The sequence below is a fragment of the Erpetoichthys calabaricus genome, chromosome 18 (assembly GCF_900747795.2).
Source record: "Erpetoichthys calabaricus chromosome 18, fErpCal1.3, whole genome shotgun sequence".
NCBI lineage: Eukaryota > Metazoa > Chordata > Cladistia > Polypteriformes > Polypteridae > Erpetoichthys > Erpetoichthys calabaricus.
The window spans coordinates 59,061,558-59,078,824 of record NC_041411.2 but is presented as its reverse complement, the minus strand read 5'-3'; the positions used below and the strand labels follow the sequence as shown (position 1 = coordinate 59,078,824).

The following is a 17,267-nucleotide window of genomic DNA, read 5'->3' as shown; positions in this document are numbered from 1 at the left end:
AGATAGAATGAGGTGAACCATAGTTATAAACTCCAGTCAGTTATTTAGGAGTCTAATGGCCTTGGGGAAGAAAAGAGTTCTTTAGCCTGGAAGTCCTGCATTTCATACTTCTATACCTCCTGCCTGAGGGTGTAAGTGTGAACAGTTCGTGTTTGGGGTGGGTGAGGTCCCTGAGGATCGAGGCAGTTCTCCTGCGGACTCTGCAGTTGTAGATGCTCTGCAGACTGGGGGCAGTGGAGTCCTGGTGATCTTCTCAGCAGTCTTTACCACTCTTTGCAAGCGTTTGCGGTCCATAGCAGTCATGTTGCCATACCACACGGTGATGCAGCTGGTCAAGATGTTCTCAGCCAATACAGCTGTAAAAGATGCTGAGGATCTTAGTCGACATACCAAACTTCCTCAGCCTCCTCAGAAAGTACAGCCACTGTTGAGCCCTCTTGACCAGCTGTGTGGTGTTAAGTGTCCAAGTGAGGTCCTCACTGTTGTAGACACCCAGGCATTTAATACTGCTCACCCTCTCAACTTCAAGCCCTCGGATGAACAGAGGCCGGTGAGGTCTCCTCTCCTTCCTCATGTCCACTATAATATCCTTTGTCTTGTCTGTGTTGAGGGTGAGGTTGTTGTCCTCACACCATGACACCAGACTGGCCACCTCACTCCTGTAGGTCTCCTCGTCCCCACCAGTGACGTGTCCTGTCACTGTGGTGTCATCTGTGAACTTTAGGATGATGTTATCTTTGTGTGAGGCGACACAGTCGTGGGTGAACAGGGTGTAGAGAATGGGGCTGAGGACGCATCTCTGTGGGGTGCCTGCGTTTGTGATAATCTGAAATCCTATTACCAATCCTGACAGACTGGGGCCTGCCAGTCAGAAAGTGTATGAGCCAGTCACAGAGGGTGGGGTGCAGGCCAAGTGCAGACAGGTTATGGGTGAGTTTATGGGGGATAACCGTATTAAAGGTGGAGCTGTAGTCAACAAACAGCATCCTGACGTAGAAGTCTTTGTTCTCCAGATGCTCTGAATGTGGGCCAGCACCACTCTCTCAAAAAACTTCATAATGATTGAAGTGAGTGCTACCGGCCAGTAATCATTCAGGCAGGTGGGTGGGCTTTTTTTAGCAAGGGGGATGATGATCGTAGTCTTAAAGCAGAACGGAATGATGCTCTGACTGAGGGAAAGGTTGAAGATAACAGTTTAAAGTTAACAGTTAACATGTATAAGACATTAAAATGGACTACTATCTCATGATGTTGTACTAGATAAATGACCTCAATTTACTGGGCTGGTCACGGTAATACTAAGGCACAGATCTTGTTGAATCTTGCGTGTTGCAGGCTGCAATTAATAAAGCTGAGCATTTGCCTTATTAGAGTATACAGACATGATGCAAAATATTGGTATGTCCCCATTTTATTCAAATAATACATCATTCTTCCTGAAAAGTGTTGAATTTAAAAGTTTTTTTTTGTCATCCATACCTGAATTTCTTTTGTTTGCAGTGAAACAAATTTTTAAAAAGACATGAAAAGAACTAAATTCTTGCTTATTCTACAACAACTTTACAAAATGGCCAGGACAATTTATTGGAACCCTTTAGAGATTATAAGAAATAATTGTCTTGCAGTGATCCTTCAGGTAGACTAATATCATTTAATTATTATCACAGATGCCTTCAACCTTGTAATCACTCTTTCATCTAGTTTAAATGGAGAGAAGAACTCACTCGTTTTTTTTGTGTCACATGATACACTGGAAAAAGAAAGAAAAGCAGAGTCATCTGAGGGGCCAAGACAGACAATAGCAACAGAGCAAGGTCAATGTAAAGACGATAAGCCCATCTCTAAAGATCCTGATGTTCTGGTGACAACTATTGCCAATATTATCAAGGGTATAAAGCCCGTGTGACTGTAGCTGACATCCCTGGAGGTGGCCTCATGAGGAAAATTGAACCAGGATTGCAGAGAAAGGGTAGAACAGTTTCAAGTCACACCATCCATTGCTGCCTGGATGAAAACAGGCTCCATGTTAAAAAACAATAAAGACCTCGTTTCTAAAGGGGAAACACAAATAAGCGCTGGGGTTGAGAGAAATTAAACAGAACAAGAGCTTTTTCAATAAATCACATCAACTCTGTTTACATTAAAAAAAAAAAGTTTTCAAAGTGTGGGGAACAGCCCGGACACAGACAGATAGACGTCATAGTTTCACCCAACACACGTTTATTTACAATAGAATAGTGCACACAGCCCAGTGCCGCAGCACCAATCACCCCTTAAGTCCTGGCCACAACACAATGCCCTTCAGAGTCTCTGGTCCGCCTCCACTCCTCTCCACCAAGCTTCGTCCTCTTCCACCCGACTCTTGCCCCTGACTGGAGGGAGGCGGCCCCTTTTATTCACCCCGGATGGGCTCCAGGCGCATCCTAAGGGCTTCTGTAGTCACACCCCTGTGTGGCGGAAGCTCTGTTGGTGTATCCGGAAGTCCACCGGGTGTCCCCAATACTCTTCCCCCCAGCACTTCCCGGTGTGGCGGAAGTACTGAGGTCCAGGACTCACAAGGCATCGGGGCACCCCCTGGCGGTGACCACGGGCCCCTACAGGGTTGAGCTTCCATGCTCTGTACCCGTGGCCCCCAAAGCAACCAGGGCGGACGCCCCCTCGTGTTCTGGAGGAGGCACAAGCCCTCCTCCGGTCCTCCTGGGCATCCCGTCCGGGTAGGAACCCCAGCCGGGTGCCACAAAAGCAAAAACATCTTCACTACTGTGAATCATGGAGGGCTGTCTGTGATGTTTTGTGTTTGCTTTGCTGCCTGTACAGAGCACAATAAAACCATTAGACTATCAGGGTATTTTGGGGTGAAATTTAAAGTCTAGTGTCAGAAAGCTTTGTCATTGTCGAAGATCATGGGTCGACCAGATGGATAACAACATGAAACATACCTCAAACGCACCCAAGAATGGAGTAGAAGAAAACATCTGACTTTTGTAAAGTGGCCTGCTATGAGTTCCCGATCTGAATCCCATTCAACAGCCATGGAAAGAGCTGGGATCTGGGACTCTCAAACCTTTGAGAACTGAAGAAGTGTGGGCCAAGAAGCATTCGAGAAGTGTAGAAATCTCACTAAGACCTGCAGAAAGCACTTGATGGCAGTTATTGTCACAAAAACTGTGCTACAAAATATTAAGTTATTGGTACCAAAATTTTTGTCCATGTCCCTTTCATTTCTTTAATTATTTATAATAATATGTTCACTCATAAATCAAAAGCATTTTTTGTGTTCAGTTAAATGTGATTTAAGAAATTGTGGATATCAAATATTTTTGTCAGTTTCAGCTTATTTCAGAGAAAATTAAGGTTTTCTTTTAGTTTAAACGGTGCCTATATAAGAAGATGTTTATAAACATTTACTGAACAGGAAATGTGACAACATTTTGGAGACTGAAATGTTACAAATAAGACTTCAATTAAACATAAGGAAGGGTAAATTAACCACAGTACTTCTAGATGAATAGTTTTTACTTCAGTCTTGTGAAAAACTTTTGAAATTGTAGTCATAAGTAAATCACAAGACTGTCTATTTGAAAATAATGTATCAAAAAATTCCAAGCATGAGTTTGTGAGAGGAAGATCCTATCAAACCAGTGAGTTAGACTTTTTTGAACAAGCAACTAGAGTAGTAGGTAAAACTAAAACACACAACACAATTTCCAGTATGAAAACTGGCAACACATTTACACTGCCACTCTGATGTGAACTGATTCTGCTTCTTTCACATATATGACACAGATTGGATTTTGGTGTGAACAGCCAAAACCACAAGGTGTATGATTTTTTTGAGACCAGATACACTCTGCTTTCATCTGTGGTAGTGAAGTCTGAGTTTAAATAGTCATATCAGATTTTTTTTTTAAGAACGTTGGTTGGATTATATTAGTGTCATGCATTGCAACATGATTGAGGAAAAAGGCATGGGGAAGATCAATTGTACAGATATTCAAATGTTATTCAAAGGTTCTCCAGGCAGTTAGAGTCATCAAGGCAGCTAACAATACTGTTTCACCATTCATGGATCCTGTTGTGTATCTAGATTCTTCTCTCAATTAAGGAATTCACAATAACACAATGCTCCTTTTAAAATTTAGAAAATTGAAGAGAATCAGCAGAAAAATCATGCAGGGATCCACCTTTTTTGTTCTATGTCACAACACATGAGTAGAGCATACATTCCACGTAAGATGGATTTGTATGTAAATATTCCAGTCATATCTAATTTGTGTCATGGAAATCCCACAAATATTGGATTCAATTTATTTAACATTACCGAGTCTGGCATTGAGATGAAGTCAAGGTTCCCAAAGTTGATGGTCTGGTGGGCCAAAGTATTATTCACAACAGGATCTATGGACTGTCAGGGGAGAAGGTTTGTTATCAAGGCTAATTGAATTAATTTCCTATTATAACAAATACATCATTCATTTGTGCCTAGTAGGTGTTGAGCACTTAACAAATTAAGACCAATTCCTGAACATAGTATACCAACAAAAAAAGGCTGAAAAATCCTGGCCTAGAAATATCATGATTCATTTGATCACATATGTGTCAACAGATCTGCTATAGCTAAGCTAAGCTTTTCTTTGATTAATAAGTCTGTTATTATTAGAAAGAGATGCTGTGTGACTAACGTTAAGCAGAAACCAAACTTCAAGATCATGCTCAGTTTATATTGTTTTTTTTTTTTTTTACAAAGGTCCACTGTAATGGGATATTTTTTAAAATATGAGCCAAGATCTTGCTTATCTTCAATTACAACAACAACAGGAAATATTTTCCATAATAGAGTGAACTACAATGGAAAATGAAACAGTGACTACACATGAGATAGCAGAAACTTTAGGAGAGTTGACTTCTAAAATGTAGCATCATCCCTAATAAGGCCCATGTATCTGGTCAGTGCTATGCTTCTTTGCTTTGGTATTTAAAGCAGTCAATTAGGTAAAAGCAGCAAGAAAAATTGCTTCATACCAGCACTCCCACTCACACCACACGGGAGGCAAAGACTGCTTAGTGACACTGAAATCTGAAGTTTGAAAAAATGCCAAACCCACCCTATTCTACAGACCTGGGGCCTCATTCCTGGAACATTGTTGGTATTCAAGTGTAAAAATATGCACACATCAAAAACAAAAGAGAATGTGTTTGCCAAATAAGTCAGATTTTTAAAACCTGTTGTAAGCACATTTCTATACAATTTACCCTTTATAAATTACAATCAACTTGTAAATATGCTTAAGTGAAAGCGCTTCAAATGCCACCCTGAAACATCCATGTATGGAGCATACTAAGAGTATCAATTCATGTTAGACATTATAGAGCCTCTCCTGCATTCTGGGGGTCAAGGAAAGCCATAAGAGACAACATTTAAGCAGGTAGTCCCTATTACCACTATTACCTGGTACACATAATGACAAGATTACATTCTCACTAAGTGTTCTTACTACAACACGAGTGCAGCAAACATGATGGTAGGAGAACAAGTCACTGCTGCAAATTATCTTTTTAATGTTGGCAAAATCATGATATGTTTTATGTATGTGCACCCACACCATACAAAAACTAGATGTAGCGCTTCAGTAGCCAGTTAATTAATGGCTGTCAGCACAACAGAGAGAACAAAATAATGCTTGGCTGAGATATTCTTTACCTGTTTGCCAGTTCCCTGAGAATTTACAACAGGTAGCTGATATAAATTGATGACTAACAAAATTCTTAAGTGGAAATGCGCAGAATCGGTCCTCTTAAAAATTGAAATGAAATACAGTCTGTACATCATATTCACCACTTTTTAATGTGTAATACAACAACAACAACATTTATTTATATAGCACATTTTCATACAAAAAGTAGCTCAAAGTGCTTTACATAATGAAGAAAAGAAAAATAAAAGACAAAATAAGAAATTAAAATAAGACAACATTAGTTAACATAAAAAAAAAGAGTAAGGTCCGATGGCCAGGGGGGACAGAAAAAACAAAAAAAAACTCCAGACGGCTGGAGAAAAAAATAAAATCTGTAGGGGTTCCAGGCCACGAGACCACCCAGTCCCCTCTGGGCATTCTACCTAACATAAATGAAATAGTCCTCTTTGTATTTAGGGTTCTCACGGAAGGACTTGATTATGGTGGTCATGCAGACTTCTGGCTATTAATCCATCACTGTTGGAACATCACGGTGCTTTGAGTAGATGCACCACCAAAAGGACACCGGAAAAGGAAACAGAAGAGAGAGTAGGGGTTAGTACAGATTTTAGAGCCACCATGAATAGTTACTATAATGAATTGGATATACAGAGTATCAGGATTTAAATTACACTGAAGTTATTACAAGGCCATGTTAAAATAATGTGTTTTCAGCAGTTTTTAAAAGTGCTCTACTGTATTAGCCTGGCTAATTCCTATTGGCAGGCTATTCCAGATTTTAGGTAATATGTTTGTCACTTCAGATGACTAACTAACAAAATTCTTAAGTGGAAATGCACAGCATCAGTCCTCTTAAAAATTGGAATGAAATACAGTCTGTACATCATATTCACCACTTTTTAATGTGTAATATGTTTGTCACTTCAATACACTTTATAATAACAGTTTGTTGATATGTATTAACTGGTGAAGAACACTGTAAAAGAACAAAGCAGTTTCTTCTTATTGTATTTCCGAAGTGGTAATGATAGATTGGCTATCTGTGAAGAGGATTATTTGTGTTCTTTTTTGTGTATTGTATTTACCCCTTTGTTGACACCCATTGTATACCCAACCTATTTTGAAGGGGGTCTCTCTCTGATTTTTCCTTTCCAAGATTTCTTCCATTTTTTTTCCTACAAGACATTTATGGAAAATTTTTTCTTGTCTTCTTAATAAATTAAGGCTGGCAGAAAATAGTCTGTTAATCTCAGTGAGGTTTGTTTGATTTTGGGCTATACAAGAAATACATTTCTCTTTATTATTACTTGGGGACTTTGCCCCCTGCTCGCTTCGCTTGCCAACCCCTGGGCCGGCACTACATGCTCTTTGCAGTTCTGCCGCTCGCGTATGGGGATGCAGATGTTAATTTTATTAATTTTAACAGATTGTTATTTTCATGGGAATTGTTTCATATGCTTAATAGAACTATCTATTTTATATTACACCAATTAATTAACCATAAAAAAATAGTAAAATATAATAATTTGAAAGTAAATTATGTTTCATGTTGCATTAGTTATTCGTTGAGTAATATGATTTCATTCTGTTTGGCTTTGAAATATTTTTTAAACTTACACTTTTACTGTAAAACTTCAGTAAAAACAATTTTTTTAATTAAATTTTTGTCAATATCACTTTGAATTTTGGTTCTGTGTTTGGACTTTCATCGTATAACCGCCCATGATTGAATTTCGTTTCTTTCTCTCTATTAAAAAAAATGACTTTTTAGAATGTTTGGCACTGAGATTTGTTAATTGACTTTGCAAAAGCTATTCTAATGGGAAACTGTTAACATTTTAATACGAATAGCATATCAAGATCTCCTTTGTTGTCTAATGTTATCCGGGGGGAAGATTTACTACATTGCCTTTCTTAGATACATCCTTCTTTCTACAGTAACTTGTGCGGTGGAAGACTGGACGATGTTAACGGTTGTAGTTATTCTTCACAATATTGTAAGTTGATGTTTTCATGTTCCACACGATCACCACCAACTGTTTCAGCATAGTCTATTGATACGTATTTAACCAATTTGCTGTGTAACCGATTGAAATTTTTGTGCGTTAATTCATTTGAGTTCATTGTTTCTCGGTGCTTGGATTACCCGTGTATTCATTTTTTCTGTTGATAACCCATCGTGATGAAATTCTTCAATAAGATTTGGATATAATATGTCTTCTTTAATTGGGAACTTAAAGTGAGGGAAACGTTAAAATTTATAATAGCTGAGAGAGCAGGAAATGTGTCTTGACAAAAGCATTACAAGATACAAGAAGTTTATTGTCATGTACACGAATGAAGAATGAATGAAGATGGCACCGACTGCTGTGGCTGGCTGTCTGCTCGTCTCGCTAGTCTATGTTTTAACTTTGTTTTTATGTTTTAGTTTATCCCAACGGCCACTGTCCTGCGATCGTGAGTCTTTACTCAACATATTTTCTGGCTTGCATTCCTCTCAATTTTCATCTCCTGATGGGATTTTATGTGAACCTCCACCTTTGTTTTATTCATCTCCTGACTTCTTACCTGGACGTCGGTGTTCACCTGTATCAGTGAGCTGAATGCCCCTCGGAGACACAAACGCACCCGCCGCTGTCGTAGAAAAAGAGCCAGAATTGCCGTTAAACAACTCCGACTCAAGAAGTTAGCCGGCTTGCTGACCAACCACAAGCGTTACCTGGTAGGTAACCACCCATACAATCAGATTGTGAATCAGACTACGAATGCCTGCAATGTAATTACCCCGATCTACATGCTGTCAAATGAACGAACCACACGCCGTGGCACAACGTTAGGGGCTTCGCCTCTACGTCCAAGGTTCAATTCCCATAAGGAAGTGCAGTGAGTGTGTACGCCTGATGAGCCCACAATTACGGCGAAACACGTGTCGCGTACTATGCATCTTCAAAGCACGGTGTAAACCGTAAGTTTAAATTGAGTTTATAGAAACACTCCAGCTGCTGTTTGCAATACCATATTCGCGAGATACAAGTTTAATGAGAAGACACGAGGTATAAACGAGACTTTGTAACAGAGTTCAAATTGCTGGAGCGAGAAACTTTTAACTGCCGGGTCATGTCGCGTGTTCTCGGGTAGGTACACCAAAAAATGTATACATTTATGCATGTAATGGGCAAACAAAAAATGTACTATACCCGAAAGCACTGCAGTAGTACTCAATGTATCTTCACTTCTTAAATGTTAATGTTTTACTGTTTAATAATTTATACGCTTCTTATATGTTGTTCAAATTCTTTTATCAAAATACCAGTAACAGTGCACTGCACGATAACGTGGAGTGAATACACTTCACATGACCATTCATGTTATTTATCCTCTTTCTCTGTACGTTTACCATTCGTTTGCTCAGAGGTTGATGCGCTTGCTGCTTAATGAGCAGCTCTTCACCCTAGCGTCCCGCTGCTTCTTTTCTTTCGTCGGCATCTTTTCCCGTTAAAACTGATTAAGTTAGTTTTTGTGTTGCGATAACTTAGTATGGTGCACACCATTATTTGTGGAAAAATAAATTTGGCAATTAACAAACTTATTTTATACATACTACATTTTATTTTTTTCTCTTGCACTCAGTGAGCGAATCCACTGGGTAATCAGCTATATGTGTATATATATATGTAGATATATATATATATATATATATATATATATATATATATATATATATATATGTGTGTATATATATGTAGATAGATAGATAGTTTATTAATCCCAATGGGAAATTCACAAAGGCGAGTCTTGGTGTGTAAAACTCCATGCCCACATTGTAAAAGTAAGTGTGTCCAGGGAACGAATCCACATAAAATAAATTAATACGATAAAGTAATAAAGTAATAGGAGTGATCAATAAATAAAAATAGAAATACAAAAATAAAAGTAAAAAATAAAAGTAGAAAAGTACACATACAGTCATACACGGAGCTGCTGAAAAGGCTGCCACTCTCGGCGGCGCCGGATGTTAATTATGTAGATATGTATATATATATATATATATATATATATTTATATATATATATATATATATATATATGTGTGTGTGTGTGTGTGTGTGTATATATATATATACTAGCAAAATACCCGCGCTTCGCAGCGGAGAAGTAGTGTGTTAAAGAGGTTATGTAAACATATATATATACATAAACATATATACATATATATACATATCTACATATACACATATCTACATATACATATACAGTAATCCCTCGCTATATCACGCTTCGCCTTTCGCGGCTTCACTCCATCGCGGATTTTATATGTAAGCATATTTAAATATATATCGCGGATTTTTTGCTGGTTCGCGGATTTCTGCGGACAATGGGTCTTTTAATTTCTGGTACATGCTTCCTCAGTTGGTTTGCCCAGTTGATTTCACACAAGGGACACTATTGGCAGATGGCTGAGAAGCTACCCAACTTACTTTTCTCTCTCTCTCTCTTGCGCTGACTTTCTCTGATCCTGACGTAGGGGGATTGAGCAGGGGGGCTGTTCGCACACCTAGACTATACGGACGCTCGTCTAAAAATGCTGAAAGATTATCTTCACGTTGCTACCTTCTGTGCAGCTGCTTCCTGAAGCGACATGCTGCACGGTGCTTTGCATACTTAAAAGCTCGAAGGGCACATATTGATTTTTGATTGAAAAACAAACTCTGTCTCTCTCTTTCTCTGCTCCTGATGGAGGGGGTGTGAGCTGCCGCCTTCAACAGCTTTGTGCCGCGGTGCTTCGCATACTTAGAAGCCAAACAGGCCTATTGATTTGTTTGCTTTCCTATCTCTTTCTGACAGGCTTTGCTCCTGACGCGCACTCCTTTGAAGAGGAAGATATGTTTGCATTCTTTTAATTGTGAGACGGAACTGTCATCTCTGTCTTGTCATGGAGCACAGTTTAAACTTTTGAAAAAGAGACAAATGTTTGTTTGCAGTGTTTGAATAACGTTCCTGTCTCTCTACAACCTACTGTGTTTCTGTGCAAATCTGTGACCCAAGCATGACAATATAAAAATAACCATATAAACATATGGTTTCTACTTCACGGATTTTCTTATTTCGCGGGTGGCTCTGGAACGCAACCCCCGCGATGGAGGAGGGATTACTGTATATACATATACACATCCACATATACATATATATATATATATACATATACAAATTTACATATCTACATATTTATATATACATATAAATATAGACATACATATATACATACATACATACATTCACATATATATATATATATATATATATATATATATATATATATATATATATATATACTGTATATATACATATCTAGTTATAGGCTCCTGTATTTAGGATATAGCGGGTTGGATAATGGATGGATGGACATTTGTATGCATAGCCCTATTTGCCCGTTTTCGTTTTTTTTTCTTTCTTCAGTAATATTTCAGCAAACCCGGAGCTTGTCAGTTCAAATCCTGGTACTAACACCACTGTGTGACCCTGAGGAAGTCACTTCACCTGCCTGTGCTGCAAAAAACAAAAGTAATGTAACAAATTGTACCTCAGATGTTGCAAGTTGCTAGAATAAAGGCATAAGTAAAATAGATAAATATGTATTAGACACATAGGAAGTATTAATTTATTTTCAGTCAAGTCATCTGCAGCAAACCTTTATAAATGAGGGTTTCTCCTTTTTAGATAGTGCAAACTGTTTCTTCTTCATTGAGGTTTTCTCTTGGAGAGCTTTTTTCATTTCATTGAAAATTAAAGCAGCAGCTGCCAAAATATGTAGCTTTCTTATTAATTTTTCAACATTGTGTAAAATATCCATCCATCCATTTTCCAACCCGCTGAATCCGAAACACAGGGTCACGGGGGTCTGCTGGAGCCAATCCCAAGCCAACACAGGGCACAAGGCAGGAAACAAATCCTGGGCTGGGTGCCAACCCACCGCAGGACACACACAAACACACCCACACACCAAGCACACACTAGGCCAATTTAGAATCGCCAATCCACCTAACCTGCATGTCTTTGGACTGTGGGAGGAAACCGGAGAGCCCGGAGGAAACCCACGCAGACACGGGGAGAAACATGCAAACTCCATATTACTAAAGAGATACATAAAAAGGTTTAAATACTGTTATCCTTTTACACTAAAATATTACTAAAGAGATACAAAAAAAGTAAAATGCATATGTTCTTTTTCTTTAAGGAGATTTAATATTACTGAAGAAAGAAAAAAAAAAACTTAAACAGCCAAATGGGGCTATGCATATGAACTTAAAAGGTTTAAATAAAACAGAAATATATATTTTATTTTTACTTGCTTAACTTGTGGAGGGTGTATCCTGTAGCAAAGCCCTAACTTTTTTTGTGAAAGCCGTTTCAGTCAATAAGTCTTAAAAACAGGTGTAAAGATATTGACAATAAGCTACGCAAACCCACCAAGACATGGAATCGTTTAAATCAAGTATCATTACATCTTCCTTTCTTAAAGAGAAGTAAGGCAGTACTTATAAGCTTACATATATATATATAGACATACATATACATATATATGTATATCTATATCTATATATATCTATATCTCTATATGTATATCTATATATATCTATATCTCTATATACATCTATATATATCTATATCTCTATATACATCTATATATATATACATCTATATATATCTATAATAATAAAAGGCAAAGCCCTCACTGACTGACTGACTGACTCACTCACTCACTGACTGACTGACTCACTCATCACTAATTGTCCAACTTCCCGTGTAGGTGGAAGGCTGAAATTTGGCAGGCTCATTCCTTACAGCTTACTTACAAAAGTTAGGCAGGTTTCATTTCAAAATTATACGCGTAATGGTCATAACTGGAACCTCTTTTTTGTCCATATACTGTAATGGAAGGCAGCAAGATGGCCGTAGGAGACTGAGTTGCGTGTCGCGTCATCACGCCTCCCACGTAATCACGTGAACTGACTGTGAACTCAGTACGTAGAAAAGAAGGAGGAGCCCCAAAGAGCGCTGAAGAAAACACTCATTACACAATTGACAAGGCAGTGAAACAATAAGAAGCGAGTGAGTGACGCATACAAGCATCTTCATAAGACACGAGGTATAAAAAAGCACGGTGTAAACCGTAAGTCTAAATTAACTTTATAGAAACGCTCCTGCTGCCGTTTGCAATACCATATTCGCGAGATACAAGTTTAATGAGAAGACACGAGGTATAAAAAAGCACGGTATAAACCTAACCTTAAATTAACTTTATAGAAACGCTCCCGCTGCCGTTTGCAATGCTATATTCGCGAGATACAAGTTTAATGAGAAGACACGAGGTATAAACGAGAGTTTGCATCACTTTGTAACAGAGTTAAAATTGCTGTAGCGAGAAACTTTTAACTGCCGGGTCTTAGCTAACATGAAATAAACCCGTGGACATCGCAACATCACACAAGAGAGCGGCTCACGTTAAGTGACTGAACGCAGCAGGAGTGATCACTTCCATGAATCAAACCTGTTCAAAAACACATTACACAATTGATAAAGTAGGAAAAGTATATGAAACAAAGCACGGTATAAACCGTAACTTCAAATTAAGTTTATAGAAACGCTGCCGTTTGCAATACCATATTCGCCCCTGCGAAGCGCGGTGATTTTGCTATATATATTAAACTATTTCAACCATTGTATGATCTGCTTCTCGCAACTGAAAGAGGGCACCGTAGCAGAAGTTAGCCGACTTGCTCACCAACCACAAGCGTTACCTGGTAGGTAACCACCCATACAATCAGATTGTGAATCAGACTACAAATGCCTGCAATGTAATTACCCGATCTACATGCTGTCAAATGAACGAACCACACGCCGTAGCACAACGTTAGGGGCTTCGCCTCTACGTCCGAGGATCGATTCCAGTAAGGGAGTGCAGTGACTGTGTACTCCTAATGAGCCCACAATTACGGCGAAACACGTGTCGCATACTATGCATCTTCAAAGCACGGTGTAAACAGTAAGTTTAAATTGAGTTTATAGAAACGCTCCCGCTGCCGTTTGCAATACCATATTAGATGACTTTGTAACAGAGTTAAAATGCTGGAGCGATAAATTTTTAACTGCCGGGTCATGTCGCGTGTTCTTGGGTAGGTACACCAAAAAATGTATACATTTATGCATGTAATGGGCAAACAAAAAATGTACTATACCCGAAAGCACTACAGTAGTACTCAATGTATCTTTACTTCTTAAATGTTAATGTTTTACTGTTTAATAATTTATACGCTTCTTATATGTTATTCGGATTCTTTTATCAAAATACCAGTAACAGCGCACTGCACGATAACGTGGAGTGAATATACTTGACATGACCATTCATAGTATTTATCCTCTTTCTCTGTACGTTTACCATTCGTTTGCTCAGAGGTTGATGCGCTTGCTGCTTAATGAGCAGCTCTTCACCCTAGCGTCCCGCTGCTTCTCTTCTTTCGTCGGCATCTTTTCCCGTTAAAACTGATTTTTTTTAAAACTTAGTATGTTTTCTTTAATTTTTCAGTTAAGCTGGCACTTAAGTCTTCAATCTGCCTCAAGAATGATTACCGGAGGTGGTAGTCAATGAAAACGTCAGCCGTACGCATCTGCCACGCACGCACTGGTGCGCGCAGCTGTGAGTTGACTCTACAATAAAATAAAATAAAGATAAAAAGAGCAATAACTTGCAGCACCGCTATTCAATTACACTTGCCTAACGCCTCTCCTAAGAGGGAAATACTGTGGGATCTGGGCATCCGTCAAAGCAGCAATCACAAGCCCGATTAGAAAGCGAGAAGCTGTGATTTGTCGTCTCTCTCCCATGTAACAATCACAGCCCGTGTTGCAACGCACTATGTATGAATATGTATATATGTGTATGTGTGTGTATATGTATGTGTGTATATATATATATATATATATATATATATATATATATATATATATGTGTTCATATGTGTGGGAAAGCGAATAGTAGACGTGACGTAGTATATGTGTACCAAATTTCAAGTCAATAGGTGAAATGGTTTGCGAGCTACAGGTGATTTAAAATCCTGGACAGACAAACGAATAGCCACGGTAGCGTATTATAGAAGAACATTTTACTGTTTAATAATTTATATTATATGCAATGTGCTTCTTATATATTACTTCATATTCTCATATGATAATGATGTTAATGTTGTTTATATTGATTCTATGTTATTGTAAGTGCCCTTTATTTGTGGAAAAATAAATTTGGCAATTAAACTTATTTTATACATACATTTTATTTTTTTCTCTTGCACTCAGTGAGCGAATCCACTGGGTAATCAGCTATATATATATATATATACAGTGGTGTGAAAAACTTTGCCCCCTTCCTGATTTCTTTTCTTTTGCATGTTTGTCACACAAAATGTTTCTGATCATCAAACACATTTAACCATTAGTCAAATAAACACAAGTAAACACAAAATGCAGTTTGTAAATGGTGGTTTTTATTATTTAGGGGAGAAAAAAAAATCCAAACCTACATGGCCCTGTGTGAAAAAGTAATTGCCCCCTGAACCTAATAACTGGTTGGGCCACCCTTAGCAGCAATAACTGCAATCAAGCGTTTGCGATAACTTGCAATGAGTCTTTTACAGCGCTCTGGAGGAATTTTGGCCCACTCATCTTTGCAAAATTGTTGTAATTCAGCTTTATTTGAGGGTTTTCTAGCATGAACCACCTTTTTAAGGTCATGCCATAGCATCTCAATTGGATTCAGGTCAGGACTTTGACTAGGCCACTCCAAAGTCTTCATTTTGTTTTCTTCAGCCATTCAGAGGTGGATTTGCTGTGTGTTTTGGGTCATTGTCCTGTTGCAGCACCCAAGATCGCTTCAGCTTGAGTTGATGAACAGATGGCCCGACATTCTCCTTCAGGATTTTTGGTAGACAGTAGAATTCATGGTTCCACCTATCACAGCAAGCCTTCCAGGTCCTGAAGCAGCAAAACAACCCCAGACCATCACACTACCACCACCATATTTTACTGTGTGTATGATGTACTTTTTCTGAAATGCTGTGTTCCTTTTACGCCAGATGTAACGGGACATTTGCCTTCCAAACAGTTCAACTTTTGACTCATCAGGCCACAAGGTATTTTCCCAAAAGTCTTGGCAATCATTGAGATGTTTCTTAGCAAAATTGAGACGAGCCCTAATGTTCTTTTTGCTTAACAGTGGTTTGCGTCTTGGAAATCTGCCATGCAGGCCGTTTTTGCCCAGTCTCTTTTTATGGTGGAGTCGTGAACACTGACCTTAATTGAGGCAGTGAGGCCTGCAGTTCTTAGACGTTGTCCTGGGGTGTTTTGTGACCTCTCGGATGAGTCGTCTCCGCTCTTGGGGTAATTTTGGTCGGCCGGCCACTCCTGGGAAGGTTCACCACTGTTCCATGTTTTTGCCATTTGTGGATATTGGCTCTCACTCTGGTTCGCTGGAGTCCCAAAGCTTTAGAAATGGCTTTATAACCTTTACCAGACTGATAGATCTCAATTACTTCTGTTCTCATTTGTTCCTGAATTTCTTTGGATCTTGGCATGATGTCTAGCTTTTGAGGTGCTTTTTGGTCTACTTCTCTGTGTCAGGCAGCTCCTATCTAAGTGATTTCTTGATTGAAACAGATGTGGCAGTAATCAGGCCTGGGGGTGGCTACGGAAATTGAACTCAGGTGTGATACACCACAGTTAGGTTATTTTTTAACAAGGGGGCAATTACTTTTTCACAAAGGGCCATGTAGGTTTGGATTTTTTTTCTCCCTAAATAATAAAAACCATCATTTAAAAACTGCATTTTGTGTTTACCTTGTGTTATATTTGACTAATGGTTAAATGTGTTTTGATGATCAGAAACATTTTTTTGTGACAAACATGCAAAAGAATAGAAATCAGGAAGGGGGCAAATAGTTTTTCACACCACTGTATATATATTATATATATATATATATATATATATATATATACATAGATATGTATGTATGTATGTGTATATATATATATATATAGATAGATAGATATATGTGTATGTATGTAGATAGATATGTATGTATATGTATATATGTGTATATATATGTAGATATACAAATATGCATATGTATATATGTGTATATATATGTAGATATACAAATATGTATATGTATATATGTGTCTGTATGTATATATATATGTTGATATATGTATATATATATGTGGATGTGTATATGTATATATATATATGTATATATGTTTATGTATATATATGTTTACATAACCTCTTTAACACACTACTTCTCCGCTGCGAAGTGCGGGTATTTTGCTAGTATATATATATATATGTGTGTGTGTGTATGTATGTATGTGTATATATGTATGTATATATGTATATGTATGTGTGTATATGTATGTGTATATATATGTTTATGTGTATATATATATATTTATATATATGTGGATGTCTATATGTATATATATATGTATATATGTAGATATGTATATATATGTATTATATGTA

The 17,267-nt window shown here is 38.0% G+C and overlaps 1 protein-coding gene across 1 annotated transcript in view; it reads left to right on the top strand.

Moving 5' to 3' along the window:
• LOC114668435 (nuclear pore membrane glycoprotein 210-like) overlaps window positions 1-17,267 on the top strand; it is a 367,033-nt gene that overhangs the window by 8,688 nt on the left and 341,078 nt on the right.